This window comes from Gadus morhua, chromosome 11 (genome assembly GCF_902167405.1).
Source record: "Gadus morhua chromosome 11, gadMor3.0, whole genome shotgun sequence".
In the NCBI taxonomy this organism is placed as follows: domain Eukaryota; kingdom Metazoa; phylum Chordata; class Actinopteri; order Gadiformes; family Gadidae; genus Gadus; species Gadus morhua.
This window is the reverse complement of record NC_044058.1, coordinates 664,624-680,262: the sequence shown is the minus strand read 5'-3', so window position 1 is coordinate 680,262 and position 15,639 is coordinate 664,624. Positions and strand designations below refer to the sequence as shown.

The 15,639-nt window shown below is 44.9% G+C and overlaps 1 long non-coding RNA gene across 1 annotated transcript; it reads left to right on the top strand.

Moving 5' to 3' along the window:
* Nucleotides 1-1,467: 1,467 nt before the first annotated feature.
* Nucleotides 1,468-2,768, top strand: LOC115554460 (uncharacterized). The gene is made up of 3 exons (XR_003978598.1): nt 1,468-1,647; nt 1,732-1,810; nt 2,423-2,768. It is a non-coding gene; the product is annotated as an uncharacterized LOC115554460 (long non-coding RNA).
* Nucleotides 2,769-15,639: the final 12,871 nt, after the last annotated feature.

The window sequence follows — 15,639 nt, the reverse complement described above, 5'->3', positions numbered from 1 at the left end:
TTGGTAACGTCACAGAACGTACATGGTACAAGTTTGTGTTGACGGCATGGACAATGGAATGTATCTATTATAAATTATAGGGTAAGAACCTGGTAATACCATGGAAACAAACGGCTTCGTACCAAGTATTTAAGAGGATGTACCATGACACTAGAGGAAAACTGTTCCTGCGGAGGTTGTTACAAGGTAAGTAATTCCATAGTGGTAAATCGAATAAACCCTTTCTAAATGGGTGTAGCTATGAAAATAACTAAGAAAAAGTAATTTATTGGAAAGTACTATGCTAATTTCTAGATAGTACATCATTAACCTTGGGCTGTTGCCAACATAAACCTTTGATAACTACAATTGTAACTTGAATTAAAAGGTGTTTCTAAGAATTGGTTGCCTAATTTCCTAGGAAGTACACAATATCAGATTTATTACCAACCTAAAACAGTTACAACTACACGGTACTTAGTTGAGTTGATGGGTAATAGTGGAGGTTTTACTTAGTACATCAGCTATAATTCCTCTGTATTTACCTTCTTATTACCAGTCGTAATTACACAGTAATACACTATAATTTACCGAATAATTCCTCTGTATTTACCTTCCTATTACCAGTGGTAATTACCCAGTAATACACTATGATTTACCATGTATTTACTGGGTAACTACCTCTGTATTTACCTTCTTATTACCAGTGGTAATTACCCAGTAATACACTATGATTTACCATGTATGTACCGGGTAAATACCTAGTAATTAGGGGACTGTAAAAGGAAGGGTTCCCACTTAACCAGGGTCCAACACTCCCCTACAAAATAAATGACTCGACATTACACAGTCCCCGAAAATTGGTCTTCAACTCAGGAGCCATGGAAACAGGAACGGGAGTCACAATTCAAAGGTACTTGCTGTCCATGAACAGTCTTTAACATGGCCGGTATCTCCCGTTTTCTTGCCACGTCATACAGGTAGACATCACTGGCCAAGTGATCTCTGAGGTATAACTCTGCTTTGCAGGATTGGTACCTTTACTGAAAGATGATGATCTTGTTCCTATCCCATAACCCACCCAACAGACTCACATGTGGTTATATTGTATGCCTCACATACCCATAGTAATACCATAATATGTGTTAGCAGTCTGGAATCTGGTACTGTTTGCAAAATAAATAAAAAATATGAATAAAAAATACTAGCAGCCGCTTCTATTTGTGTGTGTAAAACAGTTTGACCTTTTCACCTTTGAACTAAAGTAACATGTATCCCTCTTTAACAACGCACGGTGTAACCAGGTGTAAGAAACACTGTTAATTTAGTACCGTAAAAGAAGAGAGACTGTTTGCTTTGATTATCTTATTTGTTTTGAATGCACCGCTCAACTCGCATGGTCCCACGTGGGGGTGCCTAGTTCTCAGCAGCCAATCAGAAGCTACGCAGGCCACGCTCAGCCTGTCGGCTCGGAGAGGAAGTGCAGTCGCGTTGCTCTTCCGGTCTTTTCGGATATCGGCCCGGGAAGCGAGGGCAGCTGTGTGTTAAGGAGAAGAGGAAAACTAGAGAAAGAACCCAGAGTAAAACCTGTGAAAAAGGAAAAAGAGTCGGAGCACTTACCCAGTAGAGGTCCGGAGCCAAGTGGCTGAACGAAGGAGAGTTACGTCGGTAAGACGTGTTAATTATCCGATGAAAAGATAGCTTGACGCTTACCGTCGGTGTCCATGCTAATGCTAGCTCTGTGCTTAGCAGGCTAACTGCTTGCCTGTCCGCCGGAGAGCTGCTACGAGGTTCGGCATCGGCATGCTCCATCTTGATACACAGAGCAACGGTGAGAAATTTGCTCTTTAGCTGCTCTGGTGCTATTTTCCTGTTGTTTTCCGTGTGCTGAAAGAAAGCAGTGGTGATATTTGGGAAAAAAAGTAATTTGATATGTTGTGAATGTGATGAATATAAAACAATAGTTTATTTTGTATTGTGCAATTTATTGAAGACATTTATGTTATTCCAACTGAGTTTAAAGCAATTAGAGGGTAGTTTTTGGTGCAGATCTCGGACATGAATAGGCCTATAGTGTAAGAGTGAACTAAGCACAATTCTTTAATACCTCTGAGTCTACCTCAAAATGTGTACTGTTATGTTATTTGCACATGGTTCAGATGTTTATAATTAATGGTTTTGTATGTTAATGGTTACTTGCCATAAGTATCATTTAAACTGTTCACATGAACAGGTAAATGTGTGAGCACTTTAATATTTAGTTCTCATGAATGATACACTAAAGATTGAACGTTGTACAACAAAGATAGAGATTTGAGAATTGAATAGAGAGGAAGATTTGTCAGAATAAGATGTAATTGTGTGCATCTTTTGACATCTGATATCCCTAATGATGCATCTGAGAATGGATAGTGTTGAATGTATTGTGTGACCCTGTCTACAGGTCAGGTTTTTTTTAGAGGACTGAGAGTCTGAGGTTCAGGACAACTTCCTGCTGTGAAAGATGGCGAGCCAACTACCCTGATTGAAGATTAGCACCGAGGAGATATTCACGTATACACTCATTCACGCAAATAATACACTCACATTACACTACAAGGAACCTTGGAATCAGGTGAACTTTCAACAACTCCTTTTATTTTAAGGGCCCCAACAGACATTTTTGTTTTAAGTGTGCACACTACTTTTTTTTATTTTTCTTACTGTTTGGTATAATATTTTGCATTTTGTACGAACCAGACAAATTACTTTGTTCACTGTAAAATATAAGAGTGGCTACTCAATTGTTACTCTTGTGTCTGCCTCATTGTTGTTGCTCAGTACAGTGGCTCCTCTCGAATTTGGTCTCTTCTGATTCTGGTCCTGGTCTTATTGTTAGTCCAACTTATATTATACTGTAATTCACTTTTACACTCCTAAAATTGGTTACAACTGCATTGTTATTTTTTTTCTATGTCTAATGGAAGGCTGGCCTAAGGTGGTGTAAGTTAACAGTTTAGATGGCTTTCTGCATCTGAAAGGATATTTTCTGGAGAGCTGCGACTCCTCATCTCCACCTGCATCATCAGATGATGCTGCTGGATGAACGACCGCCGTCGCTGCTGCCATGGCGCCGTCATCTGCTTCATCGGCCACCATCATTGCGCTGACCTACCCATTAGATGCTGGCGTGTGGTCGTCTGCTTCATCCGATGATACTGCAGCTGCTCCCGTCTCGTCCACCATTCCGCTGCCATCTGCCTCCTGCTCTTCCTCTTGTAAATCATCAACCTGTCCAGGATGCTCTTCCGTGTCTCGGTGCTCTTGGTGTCTAGGGGCTGGTTGTAGATAAAACTCTTCTGCACCCGCACTCAGCCGGCTCCTGGCTGAGGCGGGGCGTGCTGGTGATGCTCTGACGATGGCTCTCCATTCGCCTTCATCCTCTGAACTGCTGTTTGTCACATCGTCCCTCTGATTTGTCTGTTTGTTTTTTTTCTTTTCCTTTTCGGTACTCAAGAACAAAAAATGGCCGACCTACCATTAGGGAAGATAGAAGCCACCCCTCAATTTACATACAGTGGTATGGGCTGTTTCTGACCATTTTATGTGAAAGATGGAAGGAAAGAGCTCAAGAGATATGGGCTTCTATTTACCTGCATGTGCTCAAGAACTATCCACATCGAGATGTTGGATGACCTTACCTCTGATGCCTTCCTCATCACGCTGCGTTCCTTTATTGCTTTTAGAGGCAATGTTAGTCAGATTCAAAGTGATCAAGGCACGAATTTCGTGGGTGCACGGAATGAATTCAAGGAACTTATGAAAGAAATCGAGCAAGAACGTGTGACAGAACTGGGGTCTCATTTATAAAACTGTGCGTAGGATCGTTACTAAAAATGTGCGTACGCCTAGAAGCCAAGTTTTGCGTGCGCCAAAAAATATTCAGATTTATAAAACACTGCGTACGCACACCTGTACGCAATCTTTGCTTTATAAATCACATACTGACTACAATTGTGCGCAGCTGAATCAGCTTCACGTTCCGCCCTCTACACGCCCCTTTTTAACCATAAATGGTCAATGCAAATGACCTCATGAATGCGATCTGCATATAAAACAGACTCAGATGCCGGTATTATGTCTTGTTGGAAACAATGGCAGAAGTACTGAGAAAATCAAAAAAGCGAAATTTCACGGAGGTTGAAGTGGAGACACTTGTGGGTGAAATGGAGGCCCGAAAGGTAGTTTTGTTCGGCGGTCACGGGATTGGGATCGCCAACAACAAAAAGCAGAGTGAGTGGCAACATGTTGCTGCAGCAGTGAACTCTGTCAGTAGCACGGAGCGCACTGTCCAAGAATTAAAAAAAGAAGTGGTCTGACATAGTTACATATTTTTATCTAGCCTACCAATAAATCGTTATGTTCCCTAAATACCCTCTCCCTCCGAATCCTGCCATTTGCATGGTCCGCCAGAAGTGCCATATGGTGCAGCATTACCACGGCGCTCACCTCTGTATTTATAGGGTTACGGTAATAAGACTGACGAGAACGCCTTGGTTAATCAGTTTGTAATTACCCACGTAAAATGTTCTTGAACATAACCCCTTTTTAATGCCTGATTTGTCATGAAAAGCATCAAGAGTAACGGACAACGATTGTGATGAGTGTGGCTTGGTTTTTCACACTTGGGATTTAATTGACATTCGATCATGTGTTTACAGTGTCACATAAAAATATTATGTTATTGACACATGTTGGACAGATGCTTTATTCCATGCAGTCGCGCCGTCAGTGGACAGTATGGAGTGACGGGATTAAATATAGAGAATTTCTTTTTATTTCTATTCTAAGGAGATATTTCTGGAGTTATAACTGAGAAATAACGCAGTGGACTTAAATTATTCTGATTAGGATTTAACGCATGATACGGGTTGAAATTAAATTGATGAAGGGCGATGATAAAACATAATCGTTCTTCTCACTCTGCAATTCTTCGGTCTGACTTCAGTTCACCACCACACCGTCTGTGTCGCCAATTCTCCTTTTCCTCCAAACCATGCGTACGCATGGGTCAGAGTTTGCTTAGGGCTGCGCACATTTTCCCGTCAAGTTGGTTTTTTATAGATCACAACCTTGGCGTGAAAAGTCACGTACGCCAATTTCAGCCCCGTTTTGTGCGTACGCAACGGTTATAAATGAGACCCCTGGGATGTAGCTTTGTCATGAACCCACCTGCTTCCTGTCACATGGGTGGTGTCTGGGAGAGGCAGATACGAATGATCCGAAGTGTCCTTACATCCATCCTATACCAGTCTGCAAAAAGAAAGTTCTTCACTGAGAACCATCCTATATGAAGTAATGCCTATAGTGAATAGTCGACCGTTGACCACAGAGCATCTCAATGATCCATCAGGACCAGAACCTTTGACGCCAAATCATATTCTGCAGGCATGCAAACTAGTCACCTTTCGGCGAAATTCGCCGTTTTGAAGACAAAATTGACCACTTGTGTGATTCGTGGAGATCCGTTGAGAAAACATTTTTGGGGGGGGGGGGGGTCTGATGGCCAGCCATGGAGTCCTTGTAGCGCCTGCTAATAGCGAGCGGACAGAGAGAAGGCGCAGCATTCTGTCAGGCGGCACGACAAGTGGGCGCACTCCCGTGGAACTGTCGCTTCCGTGCTCGTCGAACGCATGCGCTCGCTCGTGAAGCCGCGCGGACATCCGACAGCGCGAGCGGAAAGTCGCCTACCATCTGAAACGGCCAAGCGTGAGCCCAGCGGAGCCTTTAAATGCCTCGTTTCCACCGAGCGTTTCCACCGCCGACAGTACCCTCATGGTAGGCCGGATGTCGATCGCCGCGGCAGCCACGTAAACATCCCGAAGGTGAACGACGAGAACTGATTCCCAAAACAAACATAACAAAAATATGTTCACGTAAATAAAATATACAAACGAACAGAGCTTCGTCTCCCCCGCTGTAGGCTTCAATATCATGCAAGCACCTTGGTTTTCTTTTTATTTTGTTCTACATCACAATTGCATGCTTTAATAAAGTATTGTCTTCTTTAATAGGTCCATGCTCCACCTCCTTGTTCGCCCAAGCTAACGTTTTACGCGACACGTCCATTGTCCAGAATAATACCTCGCGGTTTGTTTTTATCCCCATGTCACGCCCACTTTTGGCGGTGGAAACGCGAAGCGTGCCGCAACTTTGCGAACCGAACCGAACGCACCCTCCGGTGGAAACGCGCCAAAAGACAATTTTTCAGCGGGTCACCAGTTGTGTTGATACATACTAGTCGATATAGCCGAGAGAAGTCGCTCGAAAGCGGGCCCTTGAGACACTGGTCCAGGCCAAGAAGAAAAATAAATAATGGCATACTCCTATTGCCCTGTCCTCCCACCTCTTTTTATTCTTCTCAATATTCTTTCTTAATTTTGTGATAAATTATGTACCTATTGGGGCTGCCCTTGCACATAATAAATTAATGCTTTGTTCGTAATTGTGCGCAGTCCTGTAATTTTTTAGCTTGTGACTAACCCTAACACATTAAAAAATGTAAAAGAAAACTTCCCGGAGTATAAACCTGGAACCCTATAGTGGGTCTGTGTTTTTCTCAGCTCACGCATCATTCTCACCTTTTTCACCCCGAGCCAGTTTGCATGCCTGATTCTGACAATGAAATCGTCTATCATTTAACCGCCACCTGGAGAGTTCGCAAGAGAAGATCTCTATCTGCAGAAGAGCTGCCATCTGCCTCCTGCTCTTACTCTGGTAAATCATCATCCTGTCCAGGATGCTCTTCCGTGTCTCAGTGCTCTTGGTGTCTAGGGGCTGGTTATAGATAAAACTCTTCTGCCCCTCTCCCTCTGATTTGTCTGTTTGTTTCTTTTATTTTCCTTTTGGGGCATTGTATCTCTTGATGTGACTTCCTCCTCCACCGGCAAAAAGTCACAAGGCAATAGTAAGTTTCTGTGGAGGACTCGAGTCTTCCCTGGGCCTCTCTCAGGCCATATCGCATACACTGGACTGTCTTGTTTCTTGGCAATGACTACATGCACTTTTTCTTCCCAGTACGACCAGAGTTTACCAGGGCCTCCTCTCTCTGACAAGTTGCGAACCAACACCCTGCAGCCCTGTTGTAGCTCACCTCCGTACGTCTTTTTGTCATAACATTTTTTGCTCTGGACTGTCCTTTCTGGTCCTCCTTTGAGGCTAGTTGGTATGCCTCAGCCATGCGCTTCCTCCATCTTTCCGCATACTCGCTGTGAGAACGACTCTCCTCCTCATTAGGCTTCAGGCCAAACATAATGTCTACCGGAAGCTGTGGACTCCTACCAAAGAGAAGGTAATAGGGGGAGAAGCCGGTTAATTCATACCGAGTACAATTGTACGGATGCACCACTTTGTTCAAAGAACTCTTCCAGTCACTCTTACCTTGTTCTGGCAGAGATCTCAACATGGAAATAAGGGTTCGGTTAAATCTCTCCACCTGACCATTTCCAGCTGGGTGATATGGTGTTGTGTGTGAGCCTTGAATGCCGCAATATTCTTTGAGTTTGTAGAAAAGCTTGTTCTCAAATTCTCTGCCTTGATCGTGAAGGAGCTTGGCGGGAAAGCCAAATTTCAGCACAAAATCTCCAAACACTTTTTCAGCTGCAGTCTTGGCAGATTTGTTGGTGCATGCGTACGCCTGAGCGAATCTGGTGAAGTGTTCCATTTCTACTAGTATATACTCGTAGCCCCCCTTGCAACTTTCAAGATGTAAGAAGTTTATGGACACCATTTCAAATGGATGTGTTGTTACTATGTTGACGAGGGGTGATCTTGTGGGCCGATTTAGGCGTTTGCGTTTTAAGCAACTACACACCTGTGTCACATAGTGGTCGACATCCCTTTGCGTATGAGGCCAGTAAAACCTCTCACGGATCAGAGTGAGCGTCCGCTCCACTCCCAGGTGTCCCATTTCCTCATGTAGTTTCTTAAAGACGAGTGTCTGGAATTTCTTGGGCAGCAACAACTGAGCTCCGGTTGCTGTCTTTCGGTGCATTATCCCGCTGTTGTCCACACGTTTTCTTTCCTTCAGAAGCACGGTGAAATCATCACGACGGTCTCTACTTTTAGTCCGGGGCCATCGCTTTGTGATGATAAACTCAATCACCTTCCCGAGGACTGGATCCTCCTCCTGTGCTCTCCTCGGGTCATGCTCTGGTATGGTGGCTATTGCTGAAGTTTCCTGTTCACTCTCCGCTTCTGCGCAGGCGGTGGCAATAGTGAGGGGACACATCCAGGGCTCGCGTTTCTGAAACTCAGAGTGTATGGCTTGGGTTAAAGTGGCTAGGACGTCTGGCTCCACTTCTTTTGAGCAGGCCTGCATAAACTGTTCCATTTCAAGTGGCATTCGTGACAACCCGCCTGCGTCTCCATTCGCCCTCCCCGGCCGGTATTTTATGGCAAACTCAAAATCTGCGAGCTCTGCCACCCACCTGTGCATTGTGGCGTTGAGCTTAGCTGAAGACAAAACATAGGTTACGGGATTATTGTCAGTATAAACGCCAAAGGATGGAGCATAATAAAGATATTCCCTAAACCGTTCACAAATTGCCCACTTCATAGCTAAAAACTCCAACTTGCCAGAGTGCAGATGATAGTTCTTTTCTGCAGGGGTTAATGTTCGGGAGCCATAGCCTATAACCACAACCTTGCTGTGTTGTCTCTGGTACAACACTGCACCAAGTCCCTCCTGTGAAGCGTCGCAATGAAGCACAAATTACTTCTCAAAGTCAGGGTAGCCAAGTATTGGTGGGTGCAGTAAATGGTCAATGAGCTGGCATACTACGCCCTGATGATGTTCACTCCATATAATGGCATGGCCTGATGGAGGCTGATTGGTCTTATTTGGTTGTTTTCTGCATTTTCTCTTCATTTCGTTACTGACTTTTTGTGCATTTTCAGCTGACAGCAGACTATATAGAGCTTGGCTATTCGTGAGAAATTTGGGATGTAAGGGCGGTAATAAGAGATGAACCCAAATAGTTTTCTTAATTCCCCCACATTTACAGGTCTGCGTTCCTTCAGGGCTTGTACTGGTGCTAACTTTGCAGAATCCATTGTGTATCCGTCCTCATTCACAATTTCCCCCAATAATTTTACTTGACTGCGGAACACCTCACATTTCTTTGGTGTTAGTTTTACACCGTGTTTTTGGTAGCGGCGTAAAACTTCTGTCAGGGCATGCAGGTGGTTCTCGAACGTTTTACTATGAACCAAATTGTCATCTAGGTATGGCTGACGTGTCTCATCTCTCAAACCTGACAGGCATTCCTCATACTGCGTTGGAACTCTGCAGGAGCTGAAGACAGACCAAAGGGGATCCTAACCCACTCATAGAGACCCCATGGTGTAATAAAGGCGGTAAGTGGTCTGGTGGTCTCTTCGAGGAACCCCTGATGGTAGGCCTTTCCCTGGTCTAGTACAGAGAACCATGCACTGCCACTTAAACTGTTGAGAAGATCCTGCACGCGAGGTATGGGATGTCTGTCTGGTATTGACTTTTGGTTTAGCCCGCGATAATCCACACAGACGCATCGTCCCGTCCTTGGGTATCCACCCAAGCCCTGGTCTTTTCAGCAGCGGAGTACTGTGCCCCAGTATGGAGCAGAAGTCCACACACAAAAAAGGTGGATGTGGCTATCAACAACGCCCTCCGGATCATCACTGGATGCCTGAAGCCTACCCCAATCGTCCTGCTGCCAGTCCTTGCAGGAATCGCACCGGCTGGCCTACGACGAGAGGCTGCCACTCTCGCCCTGGCAAGGAAAGCACGGAAGCATGATTGGCACATCCTCCATAACACCACAGAGACAGCAGCTCCTCTGAGCAGACTCAAGTCCCGCCACCCTTACAACAAGGCGGCACAAGAGTTGCTCCGTTCCACCACTGAGGACCTGTCCAAAGATGGATGGCTGGCAGCAGCTTGGAAACAGGAGTGGGAGAGGGCTGGGCCAACCCAAATCCACCACTACATCTTGGATCCAGGAGATGGAGCCACAGGAGACGATCTTCCACGGCAATGGACTCTGCTGAACCGTCTACGTACTGGGGTCGGTCGGTTCAAATCATCAATGAAGAAGTGGGGCCTGGCAGACAGCGCTGCATGCGAGTGTGGTGCCCCTGAACAGACTGTCCAGCATATTATGACCACCTGCCCCCTACACAGACCACCCTCGGAAGCCGGCCTCTTTGACGTGGGACCAGAGACAAGGGCATGGCTACAAGACGCTGAGTTGGACCTCTGATGTTACACGAAAGAAGAAGAGTCCCGTCCTTTTTACGGACACATACAAGGGGCGAGGAGTAAGGGGAACGAGATTTTTGAATCCAGCCTCTATTTAAGAGGTCCTCCAGATATTCCTTCACCTCCTTGTGGAGTGGCTTGGGGACTGAGGTGTATGTGCGTGTCACAGGGGTAGGGTCTTTGAGCCTGATTTGGAGTCTCAGTGAGGGAATGCAGCCTACGTCGTAGTCCCCTCTAGTGAATGCATTGCACTCAGCCCTCAGCACCTCCCGCACCTGTACCTGCTGCTCTGGTGCTAAATGCTCAACGGACACTGGGGGGTCCCATAGTTCCTCCTCTGTGTTCTGTCTTTCTTTTTCTGTGTCTATTTCAGGTTCTTTTATCACACTCTCTTTCTGCAGTTTCTTTTTGTCTGAATCTTCACTCATGTGTTCAATCTTTGTTGGTTCAGTCTTAAGTGGCCTTGCATCTACCGGATAGCTAGCCTTAACCTGCTGTAACTGACCCAATACTATACGTGGAGTGAGAGTGATTTCCTGGCGGCTTTCATTAGAGACAGGGACCTCGACTCTGGACCAACCTCCTCTCTGCAGGGATACCACTGTCTCTGATAAACTTAGACCTTCTGGCCACCTGGAGCTGTCTATAGGTTCAAAGAAAACTTCCTGTCTGGCAGTGAGGGGATATGTCCGTGCATTACACCTCAATATCTGGGTGTGGCCCGGTGGGATAACAACTTTTTGGTGCCAGGTTCTCAGTACTCCCTCTCTCACGTCCTGTTCGCTACTTCTAACTAGCTGGATGAACACGTCGGTTTTCTTACAGTCCAGGGAAAAAGCCTGTTCTACGGCTGCTGAGGTGACATCTGGTTGCTGCTCCATTCCATTCTTTACTAACTGTAAAATGACGTTGTAGCCAATTATTGGTGGCTCTGCAACACAAGGCTCATTGAGACGAGCACAGGGACCAACAGCTCTGCTTGGGAGACTCGGATTGAAGCATTTAGCTTGAATTTTAACTCTACCCACCCAGCAAAAGGGATGATTGTTTGGTTGACCGCCTTTCCCACCAGGGCCTCGCCTTCATCCAAGAGTTCATCCAGGCTTCGTAAAGTGTGCGGCAAGTAGCTGTTCCTCCAATTTTCATTGATGAGAGTTACCTGTGAACCCGTGTCCCATAATGCTTTTGTGGCTACTCCCTCAAAGCAGCAGTCGACAAGACATTTTTTTCCTAAAAGAGCTGCCTGATTCTTTCTCAGAGGAGCTCTTGTACTTTACAGTTTGTCTGGTCAGGATTTGGCAGCTGTGAGGGTGGTGACACAACCTGGTGGGCGTTAACATTTACTAGGTCATGTGTGTTAGGTGGCTTTCTTGACCCCCTGCATCCCCGTGACAAATGTCCTGACAGCCCACACTTAAAGCAATGTTCACATTGATCACCCAGTCCACTATTCTGACACACTGTACAGCCTCTCCTTGCAAAGCGTCTTTGACGGGGGGGGGAATGGTTGCCGGGCGTTTAAACTTTTCTTGAGTTCAGCCATCTCTACTCTGAGTAGTTGCACAGTCTCATATAGTTCAGTGTCTTTTGGACTATAAGGTGCTTGTGCTTTGCGATTCTTGACTTAAGCGCCTTCAGGTAGAGTCTCTTGTGAGGCCACCATCATCTCAGATGCTGTGCCTCTGCCTGCAGCTCATGGATCTTTGCAACCTTGCTAGCTGCACTTTTGCGAAGCTTTGACAGGCGCTCTGTCTCTACACTGGCTGCCTCATTAATCTGGTCTATAAGGGTTTCATCTGCCACTGCTACGTCATCTAAGTACGGCTTTAGCTGGAACTTGATGTGATCGCTGATGAGCCCGGTATTGATGGACCTCAAGAACTTTTTCTGAATAAGATCAGGACTGTACTTATCCTCTGATCCTCCTTCCCTTGTGTTATTTATGAGCCTTTCTTTTAGTTCCATGGCCCTAAATAGGAAGTTTTGGGGGGATTCACGGCTGTCTTGTGTGATATTCACTAGCTTGTTAAACACATCGATTGAGCTATCTTCCTTGAAATGGCCCTTTAATATAGTCTTCAGCCGGGCTAAATTTAGATCACTCTTCACTTCAAGCATATCCCTTAGTGTCAAACCTGGGCTGACCGCTTTAATCACAGCGTCCACTATTTCATCCTCACTGTGCCCCTTATGTAACCCCCTTTCCATCTGATGCATCAGGTTTGTGTAGGAGAGCTTATCTTTTTGCCCTTTTTCTCCAATCTGGCCGCTGATTTTAAACTCTCTCCTCATTGTCACTTCTTGTAGCCTATTTACAGGTAAGCTAGGGGCACATATTGGAGCGGATAGATTAAAAGAGGGGGGGTTGCTTACCCTGTCACTTAACCTCCTCATTTCATCCTGAAGTGTTTGGTTGTTTAGTTTGAGCTCTGATTATTGCTGTTGCAGGTTTCCCTCTTCCTCCGTATTTATAGCCGTTTCTCTTGACTGTTTTGCATACTTTAATAGTGTGTTCAAGTATTGCACAGCCACTCCCTCTACTTCACGTTCCATTGCTTCATCAATAGAATTCATAATTATTTTTTATTACTGCTCGCCTGGTCGCGGCCATTTCACCTGGTATTTTTGCACGCACACACACCTCTTTGAGTTTGTCGAGTTGCAGGTCCCACAGCTGCTGCGCCACTCGCTCTGCCAACTCCTCCATTTTCCTCGGTGCGTGTGCCGCGCGCCCTTCGTGAATGCGCGGCCCCGACGTCAATCAAAACTTCTTCCTCCGACGATATAATCTCCAAATTGAGTTCCTGTGCCTGTCCTCATATCGCGACAGTTATCTGGCAGGCACTGACTGGCTGTCACGGTGACACAGTGACACTTGACAGGATGGTTGACAACTGTTGTGCACCAGGTTGCCGAAACAGACGAGGGAAGAAGAAGGGATGTTCATTTTATCGCATCCCAAAAGATGCAGCGAGGAGGGAAATGTGGTTAAGTGCTATTAAAAGAGCCAGGAGCCAACAGAACAACAGTGAAAGGTGGGACCCGCCGGCCGTTGGATTTCGGTTGTGCAGCGAACACTTCATATCAGGTGGGTGACGAATACAGTACAATGTTACAAAAAGTTTCTGGTCAGTTTAATTTTTCCTAAGTACTTGAATCATACCATCCAGTTATTATAACTAGCGGACATAGTGACGTCCCTTTTTCAAGATATGGTTCTGGCGCAGCCTACCCAGTTAGCAAATTAGCTTGTAGTAAGCTAGTGGTAAACAAACCCGTGTTGACATTCCTTTTTATTTTGTAGGGAGAAAGAGTGACAACCCTTTAAGTCCGGACTTTGTGCCATCGCTTTTTAGCTATCTTCCGTCTCCAGAGAAGAGGAGAAGGAAAGCTAGACTGGAGGTGTTCAACAGGAGGCAGAAGGCGAAATTGCAGAAAATAGAGCAGGCAAAGCTATGTGCAGAAGCCACCCGTCTAAGGTGGGTAAAACTAGTTGTTAGATCAAGCCCCCGTCTGATTGATTATTTTCATGTTGGGTCTACTTGTGATCGGTGTTCAAATAGGTAACTGCCATGATATGGTTATAAACAAAAACATCACACCAGTCATTTAATGAAGGATAATGTCATGTGATTTCCATGAAACATCCCAAACTGTAAACGTGTAAACATGTCATTGTCATCAGTATTGTATGCATGATAACTTCATTTGCTGCTTCTGTGTTTTCATCAGGGCATCAACTGATTGTCCCCAAAACAATGCAGCAACAGAAGACCAAACCACAGAGCCCTCCATCACAGAAGACCAAGTCATAGAGCCCCCCATCACAGATCCTTTGGAAGACTCAGGTGATGAAGGTCCTGTCCAGACTGATCCAGCAACACCACCATGCACCTCTGAAACCTGTAGTAAGCGCATCGAGTCTCTTGAGCTAGAATGCCAAGCTCTAAGAACTGAAAATATGTTGTTAAGGGACAAAATAAGTAGGAAGACCCTGACAGAGATAAGTTTGCAAAATGATGATAAAAAGGTGAATGTCCTCACTGGGTTAGCAACCTATACATGTCTGATGACCATCTTTCAATATTTGACTCCATTTCTCAAACTTAAGGCATCGATAACATGTTTTCAACAATACATGTTGACTTTGATGAAGCTGCGAATGAACTTGACATTTGACTTTTTAGGTTTTTATTTTGGCATTGACCCAACTACTGTCTCCAGACACTTCAAACACTGTGTTAATTTGATTTATTGTAGACTGGTGCCAATTCTAGTGGTGTGGCCTGAAAGAGAATCTCTAAGAACATCTCTTCCATATGTATTTAGAAATGGCGGCTACGAGAAGACTGTTTGTATCATAGATTGTTTTGAAATATTTCTAGAGAAACCAAGTAGATTGCGACCAAGTGCACAGTGTTACTCAAAATACAAATCACATCACACCATGAAATATTTAATTGCCATTTGCCCTCAAGGTACAATTTCTTTCATTTCTACTGGATGGGGAGGTCACACCAGTGATAAGTTCATTACAGAACACAGTAATTTTTTACCCAATATTCTCCCAGGAGATGTTGTTTAGGCAGACAGGGGGTTTCTGGTGAAAGAGTCTGTTGAAAGGTGTCAGGCTGAATTAAAAATTCCAGCATTTACTCGTGGGAAAGTACAGTTAGATCCTGTTGACATAGAGAATACAAGATCTCTAGCCTCTTTAAGAATTCACATTGAAAGAGTCATAGGAGTACTTCGTCAGAAATATACTATCTTACAAAACACTGTGCCATTAACTTTCACAGATATAGAGACAGAAAATTATGTTACTGAGGCACAAACAAGCATGTTCCCTGCCGCAGGTGCGCGGCAGTAGCACCACTGTTGCTGGGGATTGGTGTTTGCAGTTGCTTGTTTTGGTGCAGAAAACCATTTGCCTAACAACTCTGGGATTATACATTTTATAAAGAAGGTACGAGCAAGTTCAAGTTCTTTTTGGAAGAATTCTGAGTCGAATGTAATGCGTTCCACACAGAGTGAATCATCTTTTTTCGTCCACAGAATAAAATCACAGTAATCACATTTCGTAACAAATAGCTGCATCTGGACTTGGTGGAAGTATGCATGGTCTCGCTTAACTTTAATTTTTCCTTGGGAATCTTGTTCCAGGCAAAAGTGTCCAACAGACTGTACAGCTTCACTGATAGAAAGGTCCTTTGCTGAAAATGGACACTTAATTTCTATAACCCCTGTACCACAGCAGCTGCTGGAAACATACCCATCCGGTGAGGCCCCAATAAATGGGTGGAGGGTTGATATTTTAAATCCGGCTGGTCTAATCAGGACATCTCTGTGTGATAGACGATGTTGCATTTCGTAGTATTTTC